A 25453-nucleotide genomic window follows, 5' to 3' on the forward strand; every position below is an offset into this window, starting at 1 on the left:
TGATTCTTTGCAAGCATTAACAAGATAGACAAACATTTATCCAAAATTACTAAAGGACATAGAGAGAATATCCAAATTAACAAAATCAGAAACGAAATGGGGGAGGGCAATAACAACAGAAACCAAGGCGATTGAAAGAACCTTTATGTCATACTTCCAAATCCTGTATTCCACAAAATTGGAAAATCTAAAGAAAATGGAAAATTGTCTGAATCAATATCACAAAGCAGTCATTAAAAGTCTCTCAAACCCATAAAATCCTAGGGCCAGATGGTTTTACCAGACTTTCAAAGAAGAGCTAATACCAATACTCCTTAAACTATTCCACAAAACAGAAACAGAAGGAACATAGCCAAACTCATTGTATGAGGCCAGAGTCACCCTGATACCTAACCCTCACAAAGATTCAACAAAGAGAACTTCAGACCAATTCCCCCTATGAACATTGATACAAAAATTCTCTGTAAAATACTTGCAAATCAAATCCAAGAACACATCAAAATAAACATCCACCATGATCAAGTAGGCTTCATCCCAGAAATGCAACGATGGTTTAACCTATGAAAATCTGTCAGTGTAATCCACCATGTAAGAGAAAAGTCACATGGTCATCACATTAGATGCTAAAACGTGTCTGATAAAATCCAACACCATTCATTTAAAAAGTATTAGAGACATCAGGGATACAGAGCACATAGCTAAACATAATCAAAGCAATATACAGCAAACCCATAGCCAACATCAAACTAAATGGAGAGAAACTTAAAACAATTCCACTAAAATCAGGGACAAGGCAAGGCTCTCTCCCTATCTATTCAAAATAGTACTTGAAGTTCTAGCCAGAGCAGAAAGACAACCAAAGGAGATCAAGGAGATATGAATTGGAAAGGAAGAAGTCAAAGTATCACCATTTGCATATTCTATGACACTATACATAAGTGACCCCAAAAATTCTGCCAGAGAAGTTCTGCAGCTGATAAACAACTTCAGCGAAGTGGCTGAACACAAGATTTTTTTTTTTTTTTTTTTTGGAGCTGGGGACCGAACCCAGGGCCTTGCTCTACCACTGAGCTAAATCCCCAACCCCACAAGATTAACTTAAAATCAATAGCCCCCCTGTCTACAAATGATAAAGAGGCTGAGAAAGAAATTAGAGAAACAACTCCCTTCTCAATAGCCACGAATAATATAAACTATCTTGGGGTAACTAACCAAGCAAGAGAAAGACCTGCAATATAAAAACTTCAAGAGTTTGAAGGAGGAGATTGAAGAAAATATCAGAAGACGGAAAGGCTTCTGGTGCCCACTCGCCATTTTTATCTATTTATAAGCAAAGCTACCGGTAACCTATCACACAACTTCAGTAACACTGTAAGAGGTGTTAGCTATTATTTTGCTTGTGGTTTATAATTCTGTTACGCGGTGTTAAGTAACCCAAGCTTCTCATGCTCTCTAAGGTTTTTCACCCCAGGATCTCCAGGTCTTATCTTCAAGAAACCACAGTCAAACAACATGTAGGTAGCCGCTTGTTCGGCTCCTTCGATTGTGTCACGGCATCAAGTTGCTGTTCATTTCTGTTTAGTTCCAATCACATATATAATATATTTTAAATCCACTTACCCCTTTTGATCCTGGACACGTATTCTCACAGACTTCCTTGAAACTGGTAAAGTTTATCCTTTGAGATGAACTTTGGTCTCCTGACTGTGTGGCACTAGCAGGGGACTGATACCTCATCGTTTCGTTTAGTTAATCTGTCACCAGACATCCTCTTTATAAGTGATTAGCTATCTTCTAATCAGAGCCTACGGATGTTATCTGACAGGACCATCCTTTTAATCAATACTTCCTGAAACCTGTATTTCCAGAACTAAAGTCTGAGTATGTTTCTAATAAGTAACAAGGTACCCAGAGCAAAAGCATGAAACATTCTTAGTGACAGTTAAAACTTTTCCATTTTAACAAATAAACCCTACGTCACTTAATGAAAAATATATACATGTTTATAGTTATTATATATAATAATTATAAATATATATTATATAATTATATGTAGTTATATATAAGTATATATAATTAAAATATATACATGTTTATAATTATTTACAGACTATGTAAAAGTTAAATTCACAAATTCGAATTGTTCTAAGAAAATTCTCTAGGTTATTTCCACATATTTGAAATGTATCAACTTAGCCTGTTAAAATATCCTGTGTGCTCGAAGACATGCAATTTCATAAGCAACTACTGATGACATATTTAAGGTACACAGTGAACTGTAAGGTGCCATTAGATAGTTTTTCTTTAAAATTAGTTTTGTTTTTGATATTAAAAAAATCTCAGATTTATCTTCCTCCTCTTGTTATTATATAGTGCACACTTCCTCAAACTCATTCACTTTGTGAAGAAGGCGTTCTGGAGACAGCAGGGCCTTCCTCTTCCTGTGTGGACCTGACAAGGCAGATGCTAGTGGAATCCATCCTTCGTGAACAACTGGTTCTCTTGAACGAAATAGAAAAGAACCTCCCCCAGGTGGCAGTAGCAGCGTGTTCCCTCAGAAGGGATCTTCAGCCAGAATTCAAGTTGCTGCCTCAAAGTCTAAACTGACATCCAATTGTCTACAGCAACCTGCATTCGTTGTAGGGTGGACTTTATTTTATTTTTTAAAGAGAGGGAGCTAGCAGGCCTTCATTTCTGTGTTCCTTTTTGAAATGCAGCAAGCACACACAGACCCTAATTTTTAAACCTCTCACCTTTGGGATGAAAGTTTAGGTCATTGCTGAATACAGAAGGAAGGAGTATAGAAGGAAATTTGATGTTTATAAAAGGAAGTGGACTGTGCACAGTTATGAATGTCACCGGATCTGCAGATGTGTAGACACGTTGTCTAATGCTATATTAGATTTGAGACTATTTTATAGATTCATAGGAGGAAAATGACAAATATTAAATAAATTAGATAACAATGTTATTGTTTTCCTTGCTGTTTGCTTTGAATCAAGTAAAAAGAACAACTTGAAAAAGTACCTTTTCACCGACTTTACTAACTATGCTGTCATCTTGGAGGGTAAAGGCTTAAGGTGTAAGTGTAAGGACCTGAGTTTGGATCCTCACGGGAAGTCAGTGCTCCTATAGTGAAAAAAGATGTGGGGACAGGAGAATCCCTGGAAGCTCATGGCCAGCTAGTCTGACATACAGAGTGGCTGTCCTCTTCCACATGCAGACAGGGTCATTCTCTGTCTCTGTCTCTCTGTCTCTTTGTCTCTCTCTCTGTCTGTCTGTATGTCTCTATCACACACACACACACACACACACACACACACAGATATACATGCATATACTCCTTCACACTCACACACTTTGAGATCAGATCTGCTTAGGGTATAAGGAATGTTCCCCCTCCCATGACTCCCACCTCTGTTTCAAGTACTCGATGCCCTAATATTCAGCTGAGTTGCCACTACCCCGGGGAAGTCTCCCTACAGATCTTCTAATGGCACCTCCTACGGTAGTAATTTTACCTTAGTGTAAGATTACCTGGTAGCCACTCAGTTTAGAGTCTAAGCTTGTGGAGTCAGTGTCAGAATATCAGGAAATGGAAGTGCCTAAAAATCCAGAGACCCAGTATCAGAGTGAGGAGAAGAAAACAGACAAAGGCTCTTTGTTTTTACCTTTGTCACTGTCGCCACCGCTGAACCCTTTTCTGCTTCTATAAACCAAGGAGTGATAAGACATAAACTCTTCAATAATTAACATGCACACCCAATATTCTCACCATTTCAGTAGAGTACACTCATTGAATTTCTAGAAAAGTGTCCATAAACACACCTGGGAACACGGTTTAACGATTGGGCGTGCAAGCACACGCACGTTTTTCAGGACTAAAAATGCATTATCCTTAATTAGATGGTTTCAGGATGCATGCTAGAAGGCTGCTCCAAGTTTAAGAAAATTAAAGTTGATCCTGAAAATATTAGATAAAATCACGGAAAGCAATGCCAGCCTGCTGGTGGCTGAAGTGGGAAAGCCAAGCAAACATTAATGCTGGGAGGAGAAGGGCCTGTGGCCTGGAATAGGGATTGCAGCATGACAGCCTGGGAGAATCTCCTAAAGCAGAAGATGGAAAGAATTCGGGGACAACTTCAGAGGAGAAAGTGCTAATGTTCGACATTAATGTGATGACATTCCATTTTTATTTTAGGTTTGTTTTTTATTTTATTCTACTTGGTAGAGATTAAAGAAAAGTAATAATGATGATGATGATGATGGTGGTGGTGGTGGTGGTGATGATGATGGTGGTGGTGGTGATAATGGTGATGATGATGATGATGATGATGATGATGATCTGTGTATTATCTTAGGGTGATGATGATGGTGGTGGTGGTGGTGATGATGATGATGATGATCTGTGTATTATCTTAGGATAAGGACCACACAAGTTGGAGATGGCAGTAGGCCATGCGACAACTAAGTCACAAATGGAAGGTCTCTGGTGCAAGAATGTTAGTTCCCAGGGACTTGTAGAAGCCATTCAGAGGATATTAGACTTCCCATAATCCACGAAATCATATATTTTGAGATGACATCACCTTAGCTGCTGAGTATTAGATTTCAAATTCATATACATAGGCATTGTATATAGCAACAGTTCTCAACCTGTGGGTCGCGACGCCTAACGGAGTGTGGAATATGTTCCTTTCTCAAGGGTCACCTGAGACCATCAGAAAACACAGATATTTACACATAATTTGTAATAGTAACAAAATTACAGTTATAAAGTAGTAACAAAAGTAATTTTCTGTCTTGGGGTCACCTTAACATGAGACATTGTATTAAGAGTGCACAGTGTGAGGAAGGTTGAGAACCACTGGTATATAGTCACTATTTACACACATGCACATATGCATATATCTCTCTGTGTTCATGTGTATGTGCGCATATGAACAAAGCCTACAAATTGTCTATACATTCAATAAAATTCCACATCATTATCAAATGAATTTTTATAAGCAATTTTTGCCAGACAGCAATTTGGTTAATGAATGTGCTTACATTTTAGTGAATCTTCATTTTCATTGGTTCATTGCTCTGATTATATTTCTTCTTATATTTTTTGAAACATTTTTCTCTTTTTGTTTTGCTTTTTTTTCCCCATTTTTTCTTTTATTGGATTTGGATTTCTTAAATTTACATTTCAAATATTTTTCCCTTTCTCAGTTGCCCCTCCAGAAACCTGCTATCCCACCTCCCCTCCCCCTGTTTCTATAAGGGTTCTTCTCCACTCATCCACTCTCTCTCACCTCTCTGCCCTGACATTCCCCTACATTGGGGCATCAAGCCTTGACAGGACCAAGGGCCTTTCCTCCCATTGATGCCCAACAAGGCCATCTTCTGCTACATATGCCACTGAAGTCATAGATCCATCCCTGGGTACTCTGGGGGGGTGGTTTTACTGCCTTTTCTTTTATAATAATAAGACCCATAAAGTAGCCAGGTTGTCTACGATGGCCTATGCTTTAATCTTGGCCAGTACTGCACAAATTTGAACTTTCAGCTGACCAGAGGTTGAGGCTGATTGTGATTTGAATGACATGGCTCAAGTTGGTTTTAGAATAAGGAATCAGATTTCACTTTTATCAAGACACTGGCCAGACGTCCAAATATACTAGTCAAATAATCTTAACTTGAATATTGTTGGAGCAATGAAGAATGTTCAGGTTTGGACAGGACTATGGGAATGAAGCCTTCAGTCCAAAGCAGCTTAGTTTTGTAACTTGTAACTTCCAGCATTCACATCCCCATGCAGAACAGTTAGGATATTTGGATTTCGTTCTGCTGTAATTTGCTTAGATTTTATTCTGAACAGAATTTTGTAGATCTTTTCAAACTATAGATATAGTGCAGATTTTTCAATGCACTATAAATGCAGAAAGAAAAATTAATAAACTACAGGGATGTAGAATTACTTTTGGCTATCAATTGCTAGGGGACCATGAGATATTGGCTCCTTTGGGGACATTTCTTGTTTCTAACTGTGCCCTCCATCCGTTTATTCCTTTTCTTTAAGAAACTCTTTTGCAATGAGAAACATCCATGAAGAAAAATGCCTTAATCTTTGAACTGTATGGAGGCAAAAGCAGTTTTTATCAATCACTTAGGTCACGCTGCTTTTTAATATACTACTGATTCAATTTTATAATATTTAAAATGTATAAACTTTATTAATAAATCAAATTGATTTATAGCATTACGTATTTAAATTTTACTATTTTATTTCTGTGGCGTGCATGTGTGTACACATGTATGTGCACACATCTATAAGAAGGCTACAAGTTGATGATGCTATCTACATTTTCTTTGAACGGAAGTCTCTGTCATGGAACATGGGGCTCTGTTTCATTGAGAATGTCTGGCTCGCAGGGTGTCTCTACGGCTGGGTTGCAGGTTCACACTACCACAGCTTGCTTTTATGCGTATGTTGGGGAACTAATGAGGTTCTCATGCTTACACAGCAAGCGCTTTCCCCAGGAAACCATCTTTCCATTCTCTGCAGCTCTAGTCATCTTATATTTGTCCCGTTTTATGCTCAGGAATACGCTGCCCTCTTAAAAGAAATTAGGGGAAATTCTCTCTTGCGTGGAGCTTTGTGATAATTTATAATCTATACCACATATCCTCAGAAGACTTATAAAACTCCCAAGAAGTTAGCTGAACTGAACAGCGTTCTAGAGCTGATTCTTGGACTACTTAAAAATTCTGCCACAGTATTTGACCCTGCTTGCATACATTTTGGTGATTTGTGGTATACACTTATTTTACCCACATCTTAATATCTTTTAATGTTCAATGACCCTTGTTTCTAGAACTAGTTCTCCACTTCTGTTCAGAAGTGGCTGGTGTGTTGAGGCTATGTTAGTGTGATGAGGGACTTTATTTATTCAACGAGAAATGCTTTCTTTGGGGTTGGGGATTTAGCTCAGTGGTAGAGTGCTTGCCTAGCAAGCGCAAGGCCCTGGGTTCAGTCCCCAGCTCTGGAAAAAAAAAAAAGAAATGCTTTCTTTGTGTTTAAACACAATTAACTTTTGTACCTTTAAAGTTTGAAATGGATCTTTAGGGAAATACATGTATAGTAAATTTACAACCTGGTTCCTTTAGTGTATTTGCGTGCGTGCGTGCGTGCGTGCGTGCGTGCGTGCGTGCGTGCGTGCGTGTGTGTGCAATTTATCTGTACATATAAAAAGAGCTTTTCTTTTTGTTCTTCTTTCCTTAGAACTATTTCGAGGGAATGGGTAAAGCAGAAAATCAGAAACTATAGAGTTTTGTAAAGAGACTTTGTCCAAAGATACTGTAACGTTGACAGTAATAATCTGCTCAGTTTCTGTTTGGTACCCATCTTGTTGATCTCAGTGTTTGTAATCATACAGGCCCCAACACACAACAATAACAGGAACAATATTAATAATAGTAATACCAAAAAATTCTTTATGGGACAATTACCACTAAGCAGGCATGGGATAAGTGCTTTATAAGCATTTTTTTTTAACTTCAATTAACAAGTGTCATTCCATATGAAGAATCTCTGGAAAAGACTCCTTCCCAAGTCACAGTGTAACAATAGAGAAGGATCCAGGACATACCCCCAAACTATTATAAATGACTCTGGTGTTAAAATCCACCCCCTACTGATTTGGTACTAAAGCTCTGTAATCACGGTCTACATAGTTCATCACGTCCTGCTTGTCAGCCAAGGTTCCCCAGAAATTGGTAAGTGTGATTTACAACTCAGAACCAGAGAGTGGGTGGGAAGTTTTAAAAATGGTTTTCAGGCACTTGCCCCCACGAGCTAAGCACAAAGAGACAAACGCTAAGGTTGATGCGCTGTGTGGTCTGTGAGAGATGAGGTCAGTATGCAACAACGGAGTGGTAAAGTTTGAAAAGAGACATACGATATTTACATAACTCCTAAAAGGTGAAACGGAATATGTCTGGATCAGAGCCACTCTCTGTGCCAAGCATGATTATGTGAAATTGAAGTCAATGCTTTACAGTAATGCTATAAAATTGCTGGGCTCGGAAAGAAACTGTGGCCCATCATATTTGGGGAAACGCATCTGAAACATATTGTTGTTGCAGATGCAGGGGAAGAGTTGAATTTCACCTTCTAGCCAGAGGGGGAAGGTATACAGGATATTAGAAAACGGAATAAAGACTGTGTTCATACAGCTTGATAGGAAGCTTAACTTGGACAACCGAACAGTGAGAAACAGATTACATATGTCAGAGAGTAACAGCTTCACGACCCATGGTGGTCCTTTGTATAATGCTAATTCTATCTTCAGTCCTGGGTCATACTACTTCTTTTTAAGGACTAAGATATTCTTTAGAGCTATTTCTGAATTCTGTGGTGTACATAGAATTTACATTATAACCACAGAATAAAAACTGTTTAGAGTGTTAAATAAATACATAGATGGATTTACATCCTGGCACCATAATTAAGTATCATGACCAGTATTCACAGCACACAATGTGAAAGAATACATCTGTGTTTTGCTTGTATGCCTTAAGAACAATTAAGTAAATCTCACTGCTATCTAAAGTGAATATTATCTTGAAGTAATTTTATTTGAAAAGTAAAACAAGATACAAATGTTTGTTACAGCTTATGTAAAAACTGTAGATATTAAAAAAGCTCTGGAGAGTCTTCATTCCTGCTGTATAGATTAACAATTAATTAATAAATATAAATCATAATGTTGAGTGGTTGCTGTTTTTGGATGTGCGATTTACATTCTGGAAATAAGAGCGCGAGGCAGCATAAATTATACAAGGTTTATTTGTAAATCTGTATTCTCAATCTTGTTTGTATTTCATAAGATAAAAATTATTTTTTTTAAAAAAAGAATTATTTATTTACTGATTGATTGATTGTACATGAGTACAGTGTAGCTGTCTTCAGACACACCAGAAGAGGGCATCAGATCCCATTACAGATGGTTGTGAGCCACCATGTGGTTACTGGGATTTGAACTCAGGACCTCCGGAAGAGCAGTCGGTGCTCTTAACCACTGAGCCATCTCTCCAGCCCCCAAGATAAAAATTCTTATCGAAACTAAAAGGAAACACACTCGGGTTTCAGTTCATTGTTATTACTCAGTGGGTGAAGGCTTCGCTGCCTTGTTTCTTCTCCTTTTGACCTTGTAGGAGCAGAATCGCTCACTCAAAGAAAAGAGGATACTTCTATGCGGAGGCATAATAGGAACGTTAAGTAGAAAATCGGTTAAAGAAATTAAGGGCACTTCCAAGCCCCTTTACTTCTGTAGATAAGGAGAAGCAATGATTCACTCCACAGGCTGCTGTAGGTCAGGGCAGTGACCTGAAAACGTGTTTTACAAAGTCTCTCTGAGGTAGATGCAAGGGCTGAATTTGGCTTTGTTTCCATCAAGGCTCATGATGCCAGCTTCGAAGTGGCATGAACAATCTGAGTGAAGAGACCTCCTCAGAGGAATGAGGCTTTCCTTGAGTGAGTATTCATGCTTGTGGGATGGGATTAGTTATGGTGAGATGGTAAAGCAAAGCTGGCCTTCTGGCTTCTCCTCTGCGGATGCCAGCCTGTGCCTCACAACCACCCCCCTTTCCTACTAAACAGGATGAAGGCAAAGCTCTCATTATCCTGACTGTGGACTGAAAACTCATGGGCTAAAACCAAGTTTTATATTATAGTTTACATCAGCCAGACCTGGGTATCCTGTTATAGGAAAAGAACAGCAGCAGCAGCAGCAGCAGCAGCAGCAGGAGGAGGAAGAGGAAGAGGAACAGGAGGAGGAGGAAAAGGAAGAAGGAGGGGGGAGGAGGAGGAGGAGGAGGAGGAGGAAAGAGTGCAAGTTTAATACATCGCTGTTGAATTCATCTTTACAAAATGACACTTTAAACCCATTTTTTTCTAGTCTTAAGGTCATTCCAACATATTTATTTTTATGTCCTTATAAATGAGACCATCATGAAAACTATAGTGGAGAGGAATAGAGGGAGGAAAAACTGGCAAGATTTTATATATTGAATTTATACGTAATTTACATCTTGTAAGATAACTTTCTTGAATGAAATATACTTGAAAAGGCTATCTTAATTTATTTAAAATTTACAGATATTGGGTTTAAATTTTCCCCATATTACTGACTGCCTTATGAAATGGATATGCTTTATTTTCTTTCTCTAAAGCGGATTCAGTAAAACTTTATGGGACTAGTCTAATAACACATATACAAGAACTGAACTACTGATGTCAAACCAGTGACATAATGCTTAATGCACAGAGAGCATAGGTAAGACTTCACTTGAAGAAGTCTTCATGGGCTGTGTGTTTCTTTACAGCAGAGCTCTGACTCCTTAGTCCTAAGTCTGATCTCTCTTGGCCACTTCCTGTGGTTTCCCAAACTCTTTGCACTGATCAAAGACAATTTCCTGTTCTTGCCCACTGGCTTTAACAACTCAAAAAAAAATTAGCAGCACATAAAAGATATATGCATCTGTGATTAAAACTGAAAGTTCAAGAATAAACCATAATCTTGTTCCAGGGTTCACAGAAATTCTATGGGAGAAAGTGTCTTAAAACACCACCACCACCACCACCAACAACATCCAAGTAAATCCTGGGGTGTCTTGGCATATGCCTTTAATCTCAGCACTAGGGAGTCAGACAGAAGACATGGGTGAATTTGTAGCCAGCGTGGTCAACATAGTGAGTTCCAAGCAAGGCAGGAATACATAGTAAGACTTTGTCTCAAAAACAAAAAACAAAACCCAACCAACCAACCAACCAAACAAACAAACAAAGAAACAAACAGACAAAACCCAACAAAAAACCAACCAATCAAAAACCAACCAGGGTGTAATTGAAAAACATTGGATGGTAGACCTAAATGGAAACATAAAACTGTGTAACTACTTGAAGAAAATATGGGAATGCATCTTTCTAACTTCTGCCTGTCCAATGGTGTTTTGGATGGAATTACAAGCACATGAGGGATGAGGAAAATAATAGACCAAACATCATAAAAGTTAAAACTATTTTGCTTCAAAAGACGTCATCAAGAAAGGGAGAGGGTAACTCACAGAGTGTGAGAAAACTTTGTAGCTCATAAATACATGAAGAATGATTATGACTCAATGACAACGATTTTATTAGAGCAAAGGATGTGACCAGATACTTGCCAGAAATGAGACAAAAATGGTGGATAAGGACAGGAATCGATGGTCAACATCATTGCACTCCGTATATGCAAATCAAACCCAAAACAAGATACCAGTCAATCTCCCCAAGATGGCAATAAAAAAGAAACTGATTGATACATACATATATATATATATATGTCTTACCACACAGATGAGTTGAGTCTTGGAAGCAGCATCCTGAAGATGCCAGGAGGCTTCACACATTTGACTGCTTCACTTATATGAAATATCCAGAGTAAGCTAATCCACCAAGAGAAAGGTTAGACATTTCCTGAGGCAGGGATAGGAAGGGACTAGTCAATGGGTATCCGCTTTCTAGTAGAATAATGGAAATATCCTAAAGTGAGATCGAGGTGATGTTGGCATGACCACGAATGCTCTCAAGTCTATGGAAATGTACACTTAAAATGTCTGATTTTAAATTGTGGATGAGCTCTTTTGTCGATAAATCTGTTATTAATAAAGGGGATGAGCTTTTAGGGAAATCATTTATTTGCTTCAGTGCTCCACTGTAGTTGAATATTCTATCTTTCTCATCTGTCTCCCAGGCTTTTGTCAATATTATAATGATAATTTGTATGTGCAGCCACTGTGCTTGGTAATACTTTTAGAATTTCCTTTTGCAGTTACATATGGCAGTTATTTATACACAGGCCTTTTCTGTCTGATTTTAACATATTCAAAAGTAGGGTTGGGAGACAGAAGGGACAGATGACACTAAAGAGACTCTCTTCCATCTGGGCACAACAGCACGGACACATTATGAACTCAGGAACACTGTGGTAGCCTACCAGGGCCTGCACAGGTGTAAGTCAGACAGGACCCAGCCCTGAGATGGAGAAGTGGACCCAAACTCCCATCACCAGCCAAGAAGCTAAGTCCAACTGGCATCTGCTTGCAGAGGAAGAATTGGTTTTCTCCAATGGAGTCACATTGGGAATGTTAGCCACATTAAGAGAAGGCCCATGCCCAGCAGTTGATAGCCAGCACTAAGTGAACTCAATGGTATTTTTGTAGACATTTTGTCTCATATTGTTTTGTTTGTGCATTTTTTAAATCTTACTGGACTTTTGCTTTATATTATAATTTTTAATTTTATGTTCCCATAGGTCTTGTTGTTGTATATTTATGTTTCCTGTGCTTTCTCTTTGTTATTTTATTTTTTGTTTACATTCTGGTTTGTTTGCCAGTCTGAGTGTTTTCCAGAGAGAGAGAGAGCGAGAGAGCGAGGGAGCGAGAGAGCGAGAGCGAGAGAGAGAGAGAGAGAGAGAGAGAGAGAGAGAGAGAGAGAGAGAGGAGAGAGGAGTGGAGTTAGGTGGGTGGGGTGGGGGAAGATATGGGAGGAGCTGAGGGAGAAAAAACTGTGAGCATACTATGTTTTATGAAAAAAATATTTTCAGTAAAAAATGGGTTGGTGTGTTATAGTGTATTTTTTACTTCCGTTTTATTTTTCATAATTATGTTCTGTATGTGTCAAGGGAATTGAACATATTATCCAAACACTTGCATAAAGCAATGGGTTGAGTTCATAACCCCCTGAAGGGATCAAATGTTTTCTATATTAATGAAAACATTATAATTATTTTCCATGATTCCTTCCCCCTTTCATCAAATTATTAGTTAATACTTTCCCTTTTGTCTGTGGATGTACTTAGTATTTATTATTGTCCTACATTAAATAACTTTTAATGCTCTTGTCACTATCGAACATTTATTGATATGGCTTTGGGGAATACTATAAGACATAGTATGCATATGGGAAAGTATAATAATTTTTAAAGAACATTAACTACCAAAGGGAGACCTATGTCTGTGAGAAATTTGGCCTCATTCAATCTCTCGGGCTTTAGTCTAATTTATACATCCTTGGACCTTGACTTTTTTATTTATAAAATAGAAATAAAAATATACTGTGTATGAATTATGATAGAGCAGTTGAATTTGGTTAATTTGACACAATGACTTTATATAGTCCATAACTGTTATACAATATTCTATTATATATACTATAGACCCATACATATCTATGTATGATAATATTTTTTAAGATACATGAGTATAGATACAAACATGTGTATACAGATACATTAACTATTCTGGTCATTTTGCAGTTCATTTATAGAGCAGGAAATATATCATTGCAGCTTTAGATGGTACAGCAATGTTTTATATTTCCTTTCTTTATACCAATTGCTTATAAGCTGTGTTAACAACATAATTCACACTATTCTCTCTGTGTTGGAATTTACTTGGGGAAACCGAAGACTCTGCTGCTATTACTCTATCGGCTGTGTCTGACAGAGAGCAAAGCAATGAGTGAAGGCAGCGAGAGCTACCTGAACGAGCTCTACATTTTCAACCTGGGAGGTAGCTCTTGGAGCTGTGGAAAATCAGTGCCCTTGGAACCAACTGGTTCTAATTTAGAAATTGTGGGAGTAAGCTGGAGTGGATAGGCTGGGGAAGAGGGGTGTGTGTTTATCAGGCGTCTCTTACGTAGCGTGCACTAAGCTACTTCAGATTTAATCTTCACAATAACCTGTTGCAGCAGATATTATCCTGTCTATAAAGTTATAGCATCCTCACATTACTTGCCCCGGTTTATTTAGCCAGTAAGCTTGTATTTGAACTCCCGGTTTATCCTAACCTTAACTTTTTTTTTTTTTAAACTGGGTTATGTTAGAACGGCAGCAGATGTCACACATACCTGAGGGGAATGCCAAGCCTTAACAAAGGGCTCTCTATAGAAGCAGAGGCAGAGACTGGAGGAACCGAAAGAGGATGCTATGGTGCCATGGAGTTAGCCAGAGTCGGAAACAAAGTCACTGGAGGTGTCGAAGAGGAAGAAGCTATTTGCTCTGAGAGTAGTCATTACAACTGACAGTGGTTTTCAACAGAAAAAAAAAGTGAAGATAATTCTAATCCAGAATTCTCTTCAGTCGTTTAAAATCACGAGAGCCTTGAGCAGCCAACATTCAGACAGCATAAGGTGCACGAGTGACCCTAGTCAAGATCTGCAGACCTTTGTAGTTCACTGCCTCAGATGCAAGACGATAAGCGCTCATTAAATGCCCCCAAGGTTGTGTGGGTTTTGTTCCATAGCATTATTGTAGCAAAAGAGAACTAATACACCTCTTTTCCTCCCCAAAGCACATCTGACACACAGAAAGGCTGTAAATGCTTATGGAAATAGAACCTCTGCACAATGAGTTATCTTCTTGAATTGGACATCAGTGGAGTTTTGTGTCAGTGGAGTTTTGTGTCGTTGTTTTAATTGAACATCAAATTCCTAGATATGAATATTCAGCAAATGGTTTCAGATTGGAACTACGGTGTACTCTGGGGGAAAAGAAGGTTGAGAGATAAAATTTAGAAGCTGTCTTCGTAAAAGTAAAGCCAAAAAGTAATTATAACAACATTTATTGAGTATGTTATCTCATGTCTGGCACAATGTGGAAAGCTGGAAAGGGATAGTCAACAAAGCAGATATGGTCTTTCTCCTTGGGCACGACCTACAAAACATCGCTACAAAACAAAAATAAAGGACTCCAAATTGCAATCGATGGCACAGAAGGAATGAGCAAGTGGCTGAGCCACAGGGTCAATGGATGGTGAAGGATGTATTCCTGATTTGGTGGCTGGAGAAAACCTTTTCCAGTAAGAAACATGAGAAAGAAGGCAAGTTATCCTGCAATGAAGATACACCCCCAGATAAAGGTTCCAGGAGGGGCAAAGCTTGAGTATGAAGCCACGAAGAGTAATTCTCTATGAGAGGGTACATGGCATTTGTAATGATGAAGGTGGGAAGGTAGACAGTGTTCATCCCATTGGGCGAACGAAGACGACTGGACTTAGATTCTAGGCCCAGTTTAGGGTTGTAAGCAAGAATATAATAAGATACAACTTAACAGTTCCATTCGAGGGTTACGTTAGGTAGGGAAATTGTGGACAATATTGTGTACAAATAGGGTTGTGAGAATACTAAAGTTGGTTTCCATTGAGCTACACTAAATCTCCTATTTCCACCCATTATAGTCACGAATGAGTGAGCAGATCCTTATCCTTCTGATGGGGAACTTGGGAAGGCAGGGGGTGGTGTTCAGGTTGTTCTACATTTCTTATGAAGCAGTTGGGTTAGGACCACCAACATTTAGTGGTATACTCATTGAAAGTGGGCCAGCACTGTCTTTTATTGTCATATTGTCATTCTTGGTCCTCGGCAACTCAACAACACTAGAAAACCATCACTCTGTGACACGAGCTTCACATATAAAACCAAAGCTCTGAAATGGAGCACGTTATCCAGAGGTAAGTGAATAGTAGCCCAAATCGCAAGTCAGCGTTACACGTGCTCAGGAACCTTTCCTCTTCAGATCACGGAGACGCTCCATCCAATTGCTTCGTTCACTTTCAGACGCCCTGTGCTTCCTGCTCTTGAGAAACGGCATCATTCATTCTGTTCCAGGATACGCCCACATCTGTCTTTCTGGAAACCATGTTCCGTGTGCCCTAATTTGAAGAACTCATTAGGAAGAAAAGAAATCGTAAGAACTGATTATAGTCAACATTCTCGCCATTTGTAAGGTCTTAGTTTCTAATCCCACTGAAGAAGAAAACTGTAGTCTCTGTTTCGAATTTGGATAATTGAATAGTGACTTATGTGCAAATTGACAGTGGTTGTCGGAAAGATTTCCATCGGACGGATGATTAAAGCAGTAAGAGTTGATTTTCTTTTAATTTGATCTCTCCTCTACACGCTTTGTCAATCACAGCAGCTTTTTTTGATTTCCTCTGAAATAGGTGGGAAAGCTTTTGTCAAACCCCTTCCATTGTTTTGTAAGTAAAGTCAGTTTTTGTTGTGGCAATAGCTTTAAGGAGAGTCTTTTAGTTTCTGGACTTCGTATAATGTGTCATGATTAAAGTTCAGACGTGTTTATCGTTCCTGATCTTTTGATGATACCTCCACTTACTAGTTTTGCTTTTGAGATGGTGTTTTATTATACAGATTGCACTGCTGATCTTGGACTTGTCATCCTCCTGTCTCAGCCTCCCAGGTGGTGGGATGAAAGGCAAATACCACCCTGCCCAGTGTATAGAGGGCTGATGAAGACAATACAAGAAAGTGCTGTTAGCTCGCCCATTGGCTTGCTTGCATTCAAGTCTTGAACCAGCGAGTTCTTCTCCTTCAATTCCATCCTATAACACGTGCCAGAAGTCTTAGATTCTAGCCGTGGGCTGTCTGCTCACAGGCTGTGTAAACTGAAGCAAATCACCTGCCTTTTCTGGGCTTTGCCTTTCCCCACTAGAGAACTTAAGAGCCAAGGACTAGATATTTCTAAGGTTATTTCAAGTTCAGAATTTAAGTTGCAAAGTGACCATCCCAGGGCAGGCTCCTGCATTACTGGAGTTTGGCAGGTGTTAGCTGTACAGAATTGTGGTGTCTGATGAGCATTCATAGACGAGAGCTACAGGACGGAGAGTCCAACTTTCACCCGGATGCATGACCCTACGTCTGACCTAAGACTTTGACAAGGAAATGAAGCCACTTGTCTCTACATTCAGAAATGATGGAGGGGAAAAGGCCTATAACCATTTCTTGGGTTTTACTCCCTCTCTTTCCCATCCTCTTGGCCTCCGATTTCCTGCCCACAAGCCATCAGCATCCCACTGATGTAGGAGAACTGTCAGCTGCTGGGAGTTAGTGGCAAGGCTGGGGTTTTGCAAATGACCTCACCTTGTTTTGAATTTCTGTTTTCCATCTGCTTTTGGCAAACATCGCTGCATTTTTAATAAGTCAATCCACTTTTTAATATAATTGATGAGCATTCCATTCTCTTTCCAGTTCAATACGGAGATTGTTTTGTATTGAGGAACAAGGATGGCTGGCTTCTTTCCCCCATAAGGTCCCAATGGTCCCTATTGCCATTCATAACAACGTTGTAATTTAGTTTCTCCTTTATCCCTACTAGGAGCGTTTTCTATTGCTTCTCTCTCTCCTACTCTCCCTCCTCTCAGGACCTCCCCCTTGGCCCCCTGTCTCGTGTGTGTATGTGTGTGTGTGTGTGTGTGTGTGTGTGTGTGTGTGTGTTCTTTCCTGTAGGGGTGAAGATAGGAACTGTGGGTAAATCACCAGTTCTCTAGTACAACCATGGGCCTAGGAGTCAATTCTCCCACCTTGAAACTCTTGCTTGTTCCTTTCTCTAGCCAGGAGAGTGGAATGCTTCGTTTTAGCTAATCTTGAGTTTTTATGTTTATTTGGGGACTTTTGATTTCCCACTCCTGTCTCCCCTCCAGCTTTAAAGTCCAGATTTTCAAGACAGAAGGCACAAAAGGCTATGTGCTGGCTCTCATCTGCTGGGTGTCTGAGAAGTGAATCAGAACTTAGCAAGAAGAATCCCAGAAGATCTAAAAACAGTAGAAGAGAAGGCACCTTGTTGCTACCATTTTACAAGTCCCACCTTCATATCCAGCAGGAATCCTCTCTCCCCTGCATCTTAGTTCTGCCATTCCTTTCTGTGCTTGCTTTTATAAACCCTGCCTATGGGATTTACATCCTCAAAGCCCCACTCTTCACAGGACTTTTAGTTTTTAAAATGATGACTTTGACCAGGAGCTAAGTCTCTCTCCTTCATCTCTGGCTTGTGACCTGGAAGTGCAGGTTTATTCTCTGGTGGTCCTTACGTCGTCCTATACTTCTCACAGCCTGGACACTTTCGTTGACCTTTCCTGCCCGCTATGGTGAAACTTACCCTTCAGGGAACCTCTGTTGAAATAGTTTCGTTAAATTTTTCACCTTACTCCAAGCCAGATTAAATGCCTCTTGTGAGTGCTTCCAACTAAGCCAGAACATAGACCTCACGGAGTGCTTAATTATGTTACTCTCCTGTCTTCCATTTTCCTGTCCAGCTTTCTCTCAATCATGAGCACCTTGAAGTCAAAAGTATAGTACTTGGCAGTATAATACACAAATGGACTCTGGATGAATGCGTGGCAATATTATACCTATAAAGAGGTGCCAAATTCAGTTTCTTTGTTTCTCAAAGTGCATCCAAGACTAAATTTCGTTATATGCTAAAAGAATGTATGGTCTTGACAGTCCCTTAGACAATGTTTTTGGAGTAAGGAAATGTTTCTGTAGACCTGGCTTTGATTGCTCTGTGTCTGAGGTTCATTGTCAGTCTTGTCTTCGTGGAGAAAGGTCAGCGAGCATGCGCTGAGCAGCTTCCTGTTGTTCTCGTGAACTCAAGGCCGATAGAAAGAAACTTGTTTAGACGTTCAAGGCTCCTCCATTGGGGACCCCAAGCTCAGTCTAATGGAGGAGTAAGAGAAAGGACTGAAGGAGCTGAAGGGGTTTGCAGCCCCATAGGAAGAACAAGAGTATCAGCCAACCAGACACTCCCCCCTCCCGAGCTCACAGGGACTAAACCACCAACCAAAGAGTTCACATGGAGGGACCCATGGCTCCAGCAGCATATGTAGCAGAAGATGGCCTTGTCGGGCATCAGTGGGAGGAGAGGCCCTTGGTCTTGTGAAGGCTGAATGTCCCAGAGTAGGGGAATGTCAGGACGGGGAGGCAGGAGTGGGTGGGTGAGCACCCTCACCAGAGAATTTCAACTCCAGGGATAAAATGATACTGTTGGATTTCTGAGCTCTCACTGATCTCCTGCTCCAAAGAAAACTGCTCCGCTACTCTGAGAGAGAGTCACTTACTGTGAAGTCACTAGGGTAGAAATAGAGTAGGAAACACACACCAAAACAAACAAACAAACAAACAAACAAGCAAACAAAACCAACAACAGAACAAGCAACACCCTGCTTTCTCTGTTTTAATCAGTCTTCATAAAAGCTTAATTTCCACATGACTTTATTTTATTTTGATGATTTTTTTCTTACTTAATGTTGTATTTAAAGACAAAACATATGCTGGGGAAACAGAAAACAATTTTCTGTGCCTGTTCCCAAGTTTTGTTTTTCTCTATTGTAAAGCGAGCATACGAGACCATTTGGGAAAACGGAAAGGAGGTGAAGATACAGAGTCTTGAGTCTGAGCTGTGTGCTGCATAGGGTATCCTCCAGGTCTTATTTTCCTCCTTAATTAGGCTCAGATTAAAAACAAACAGAGCTTTTCACACACAACAACGATAGCACTGCAGGCACATGCAGATAGACAGACAGACAGACAGACACACACACTCACACTCACAGATAGGATAATTTATATGTTCTTGCCTTTTCTTTTGTTCCCTATCCATGTTTGTCTAAAGGGAATAAAAATAATGATGTTGCAGATTTACATTTTGCATAATATGAAAGTGAATTTTAACCTCTCTTCCAGATTGTATTTATCACACCCTCAAATGAAAACTGGCATAGCACAGGCTTCATTGTAGCGTGAGTGTCATTTTTGTTCAGATTCTAATTAATCAGATACATCAGGAGAATGTTTGCCAGTTAAATCTTGGACTAGCTCTTCCTTCAAGTTTAAATTGTGGTAATACACACACACAGCTTAACCATCTTACTTCTGTTTAATGTGTGTAGTGAGTGATGTGCATGGAATATGCAATACCACCTAACCATGACTCTTACTCATGAAGTGAGTGTTATCGTCATGCAAACATGGTCACCATCCATTTCTTCCTATATATCAATTAAGCAATACTAGTCCATTATCCTGACCTATCCATTCTTTTTTTAAATCTCTTTGCTTTTGACTATTTTAAGATGCTGTTGAGCGTCTTTATCTTTATTTCTTTATTTATCTTTCTTTGATGGGCTTACTTCACTCAGTCTAATATTACCGAGGATATGTCAGTTTTCCAATTTTAAGGCAGAGTACTATCTCATTATATATGCACACATTTGTTTCTGTTTGGGGACTTTTTTGTTTTTGTTTTGTTTTGTTTTGCTTATTCACTCAGCTGCTGGTATATAATTGGGTGTCCCCATGTCTTATAGTAATGTTACTATGGTAACAATGGCACGATCATCACAAGATACACAAACATCTTTTCAAAGCCCTGCTTTACTTGCTCATCTCCGCTTAAGGAAGTATTTTACTGTTGGTGGTTTTGTTTTGTTGTTTGTTTTGAATGAAATACTGTTATAGGAATTTTTGGGGGGTGGGTTAGGGCTGGGCCTCCTTAAGCAATAGCTGAGGGTGCAGTTGTGTGCTAACTGAAGAGGGTTCTCATTATCTCTGAGTGCTGAGGATTTTCTGGGGGGAAGGATGAGCCCTGCTTAACATCATCAGGTTTTGAAATTTAGACTATTTTTCCTTTCAAGAATTCCTTCTACGTCCTAGTCATTCGAGACTCCCATTTGATGGCGTCCCCTCTGCCACCAGGCTCTTCATTTTTACTTAATAATTTTTTTTTCATTTCCCACATGGTAATTTTGCTTTTTTTTTTTCCTGTCTACTCTGTTCTACCCTTAACACCGTCAGTGGCATTTTCTGAGAGGAGACAGCTGATCCCAGGTCTGAGAACTCTAGTTTGTTTTTCTATGGCTATTTTACCCCACCCCTTTGTCCCGAGTGACTCTTTCCTGGAGGTACTTTAGATTTATGACCATATCTAGCCTATTGATGCTTGTTATAGAGAAGTTTCTTCCAAGGTTAAACCTTCTATCTTGGAAGAAAGCTCATTAAGAAACAGGATGTTACAAGATATTCTGAGAGAAGGTGAAACATCTTCTCACCGGAAAGTACCTTAAGTTTAGAACACATCTTAAAGGTTTCAGGAAGTCTCTGGAACCAAAGAGATTCATTAGGCTCCTCCCTCCCCAAGCATAAATAAACTGTAAGAACAGCTGAGAGACACTCCCAGACCACCTGAGCTGTCTAGAAGAGGCTCAGACCAGTTAAATTGCCTGTACAAAGTAGAGACCAAATGAGCTACATCAAAGAAGAGATTAGTTGAGTTACCAGTAGAGACAAGAGTATCTGAGTTACTTGAAAGAAACAATTTCCAACCTTTTAAGAACCTGCAAGTTGTGCAGTGTGCCCCGGGTTGTCACTCATGTTGGAGTAATGCAGCTGTCTTCGAGTCATTTCTGTTGCAGGAAATAAACCCTCATCCACATTACACTAACTAATACCAATAACACAGTTGACTCACTATGTTGGACTTCAGTGGTATTTCTACTTGCTCTCTTATCGGCTCCCTCTCTGAGGTGAGAAGATATTTGCTCACTTCTTCCTAGAAATAGTGTCACACAACAATGGTAAGAGGTCAAAACTACTTTCAAACAAGGTGAACCTCCAATGACTATGAGATCACTGACCTCCTGAGGACCATTTCCTAAGATGGGAATGGAGGCCACATTCTAGAACAGGTGACATCACCTCATGGAAATGTTCCACCAAGTAGAAACAGAGATGACTTCTCCATAATGCCAGAGTCAAAGTAAGATAATGGTAAGCCGGATCACTTACGGATAATGGTAAGATGACTTGATAGACCACGGTGTAAAATCTAACCCCCTGCCTACTTTCTTTTTTCTACAAAATCACTTTGTGCTGGCTAGTTTTACGTCAACTTGATACAAACTAGTTACCTGAAGGGAGGGGACCTCAATTTAGAAAATGCCTCCATGACATTCAGCTGAGCAGCATTTTCTTAATTAGTGATTGATGGGGGAGGGCCCAAACCATTGTAGATGGTGCCATCCATGGGTGTGGTCTTGGGTTCTGTAAGAAAGCAGGCTGAGCAAGCTATGAGGAACAAGCCAGTAAGCAGCATTCCTCATTGCTTCTGTATTAGTTCCTGCCGCCAGGTTCTTACCCTGTTTGTGTTCCTGTCATGACTTCTTTCAGTGATGAGTAGTATATGGAAGCTCAAAGCAAATGGATCTCTGTGCCCCTGATTGTTTTGGTCATGGTGTTTCATCACAGAAATAGTAACCCTAATAAGGATAGTAGGGTATTACTATGACACATATGACCATGTTGTTTTCAAGAGGATTATGGAAGAAGTTTGCGACTTGGTGCTGGAAAGGGTATTGAATGTTGAGAGTTCAGTGGGATGTTCTGTAGAAGACTGGAAGAAAAGAATGCTGAGAGCAGTGCAGATGATGGAGGCCTGGCTTGGGAAGCTTCAGAGGGAAGCAAAGACTCTACTGGGTCTTTTGTGTGAAGAATTTGGGGTGTCTGGTGAGTTGGAGCTGAAGAATCAGTTGTGATTAACGAGAACCCGAAACCTCTAAAGTAAATCCTTTGCTTAGCTGGGACGATGGATGCTGGTCAGCTCTGGGTGACGAGTCAGCTGTGATTAAGAACAGACTGATTTCATTGAGATGACGTCCTTTGGGAAATGTTTCCTCAGGTCAGCACACAGAAGCTGTACTTCAGAGGTGGCCAAGGTTTTACCTCATACTGGCAGCCAAACTTGGTAGTGTAAGAGTCACCCAGATGGTACTGGTTTCCAAGGCTTGAATGGGCCATGGAGCACAGCTGAGGATTGGCATTGTGTGGCAGAGATGGAGTCCCAGAAGAGGGCCAAGGAAAGGCTATTGGTAAACGTGCAGCCCAATTGCAGCAAGGGATCCAGGAAGTTTCAAAGATGCTGGTACCAAGAAAAGCAGAGATGGAGGGGGGCCAGTGGGAACCTAGAAGACAGATGGTGTGTGCTTCTGGAGAAGAAATCCAAGTTCCTTGGAAAAGCCCAAAAGATGGTAAGTGAATCCTAGGCAGTGGACATTGATTTATTTATACTCTGTTCCGATTGCGACTATGCCACGGTTCTTCCCTCTTGAAGTGAGAAAGTAATTTATTTTTGATTTTATAGGAGCCCACAGTTGAGAGTCTTTGAATCTTAAAAGATGTTGAATTCAAAAGGGACTGGCTATTTTGAAGAAACTGAATTTCTAAGTGTATTCTTAAAGACTGTGGGACATTATAATGTAAACATTTGAGATGTTTTCGTTATAATGCTGATATTAATGTTTAATTTAGGGGAGAACAAGAAAGAGAAGATCATGTGATGTGTTGTGTGTCACGTTGACACAAGGTCAGTTATGATGGCAAATTTGATGTCCACTTGATACGAGCTACAGTTATTTGAAAGGAGGTAACCTCAATTGAGAAAATGCCTCCATGAAAGTGTGCTGCAGGCAAGATGCAGGGCATTTTTTAAATTTTGTGGTTGATAGGGGAGGGCTCAGCCTATCGTGGGTGGTGCTATCCCTGGGCTAGTGGTCATGGATTCTATAGAAAACAGGCTGAGCAAGCCACAAAGAACAAACTAGTTAGCAACACCCCTAGTTAGCAGCACCCCGCCATGGCCTCTGCATCAGCTCCTGGCTCCAGGTTCACAGTCTGTTGAGTTCCTGTTCTGATTTCCCTCAATGCTGAACAAGTGGGTATATGGAAGTGCAAGCCAAATAAACCCTTTCCTCCTCAAATTGCTTTGGTCATCATGTTTCTTCATAGCAATAGTAATTCTGTCTAAGACACATCCTTTGAGATAGATGTGGGGTCATTAAACCTCTTCATCTGTTCATTCCACTGTGGCCACATCGATTAAAGCTCCCCTATTCCTTGTTGACTACTGCTGCCTCCTTTGAGTAATGGACGTAGGACAGGGGGCTGAGTGAGGTCTCCCGTGATCCCTGGAGTCACTGCTTTCTCTCTAAAATTCTAGTTACACATCTAGTTATTGTATTTTTTCAGTAAAAATAATTTTTGTTTTAAGACATTATCTTACTGTGTAATCTGGGATGGCTTGGAATTGTGTACACGTTGGCTTTGAACCTGTGACAATCCTGTCTCAGTCCTCCATGTGCCGAGATCAGAGGCCTGAGTTTCTAGGCCAAGCTAATTGCCTTTATTTGTTTTGGATTTCCTAGCTCCTTGTGGATATTTTCATTTTGCTCCTGCACAATAATTTTCTTCATTTTATGGCTCTCTTTAGTTCACTGCACCTTTAAAAGAGTTGTTCTAAAGCCTATCTATTCGGTGTGCCATGTAGTTTTCCCCAGAGACTGGCTAATCATCTCTCCTTCATTGAATGAATCTGGTCTCACTTTCCTCTTTCATTGTAAGCAGTATGATTTCTTCTTGTTAATAACTGGGTATTTGAACCTGTGCTGTATCTCTGCGTATTAGATTATCCTCCTCTCCAGGATATCCTTTTGTCTTGGTTCTTATTGTTATGGGCTATCTGTATACAATCAGGAGTGGACATGAAGTTTACACTTGAGGTCAATGTTAAGTCTTTAGCAAGTCTGTAATTTTCCTCACTGAGCAAAGGTAGCAACTTTTTGCTTTATGTATAAAGATGATTTTTAAGAACTCTGGTCGTAAGGTCTGCCTCCACAAAGTGTTTAAAAAAAATAAAGGGGAGAAGGTGGTCCTTGAAAGCCCTGTGCATCACTTGAGCTAGGGAGGGGAGAGCGGTGCAGCAGTGGGGAGAAGCTAGTGCAACCATGGCTGCCTGCCTCTGTGCCTGCATTTCAGTGAGAAGCAGCAGCCATCAGAGGCCAGAATACTCCGCATTTGTACTACAGGGTCTTATTGCAACTCTGGTTCCTACAGCTGTCTCTGAGGTCTTCAGGGAACACATACAACACCACCTGCCTCTGTGGGAGGGGACGGAGAAGCCGCTCTGAGCAAAGCTAAAGAAACTTGGTTACAATTTACTCTAAGTCTTCTTTTGGAAGTTTCTTCTTTATGGCACATGTGAGCGCGTGTGCACGCATGCGTGTGTTTTCATGTGTGTATATGAATGTCAGAATACAATATCGAGTTTTATTCCTGAAGCCCTCCTCATCCCCATCCCTTCCTCCTCTTCCTTCTTCTCCCAGGGCCAGTGTTTTATGGACCTCCCACTCACCTTGGAGAGTAAACCCTGTCCAGCAAACCCTGGGGATCCACCTACGTCCACCTCCCAACATTGGGATCACAAGCATGTTACCATGTCAGGCTGATTGATTTGTTCGTTTGTTTATATGTGTGCCCTGCAGCTTAAACTCAGGTTTTCATACTTGCAAGTTAAATATTTTATTGACTTAGCCACGTCTCCAGCTCACATTTGGAAGTTTCAAGCCTCCAATAGACTTGAGTCCAAAATTATTTTCCTTTTCTGGACCCTCTGCTAGAAAAGACAAATCAAATCATGAATTGTATTCCTCTAGAATGTAGGCGTGGGGCAATACTGCATTATACCTCTTGAACAAAAATATCTTGTCCCTGTTTGATGATATGTAGTAGTGACTATGGTCT

General features: G+C 40.1%; 1 protein-coding gene across 1 annotated transcript in view; it reads right to left on the reverse strand.

Moving 5' to 3' along the window:
- Gimd1 (GIMAP family P-loop NTPase domain containing 1) overlaps positions 1-21532 on the reverse strand; it is a 34795-nt gene extending 13263 nt beyond the window's left edge. Inside the window, exon 1 of the mRNA XM_032896625.1 lies at positions 21206-21532. The gene's annotated coding sequence lies outside the window, so the exon portion shown is untranslated. The remainder of the gene's footprint in view (positions 1-21205) is intronic.
- Positions 21533-25453: the final 3921 nt, after the last annotated feature.

The sequence above is a fragment of the Rattus rattus genome, chromosome 3, assembly GCF_011064425.1.
Source record: "Rattus rattus isolate New Zealand chromosome 3, Rrattus_CSIRO_v1, whole genome shotgun sequence".
Lineage (NCBI taxonomy): Eukaryota > Metazoa > Chordata > Mammalia > Rodentia > Muridae > Rattus > Rattus rattus.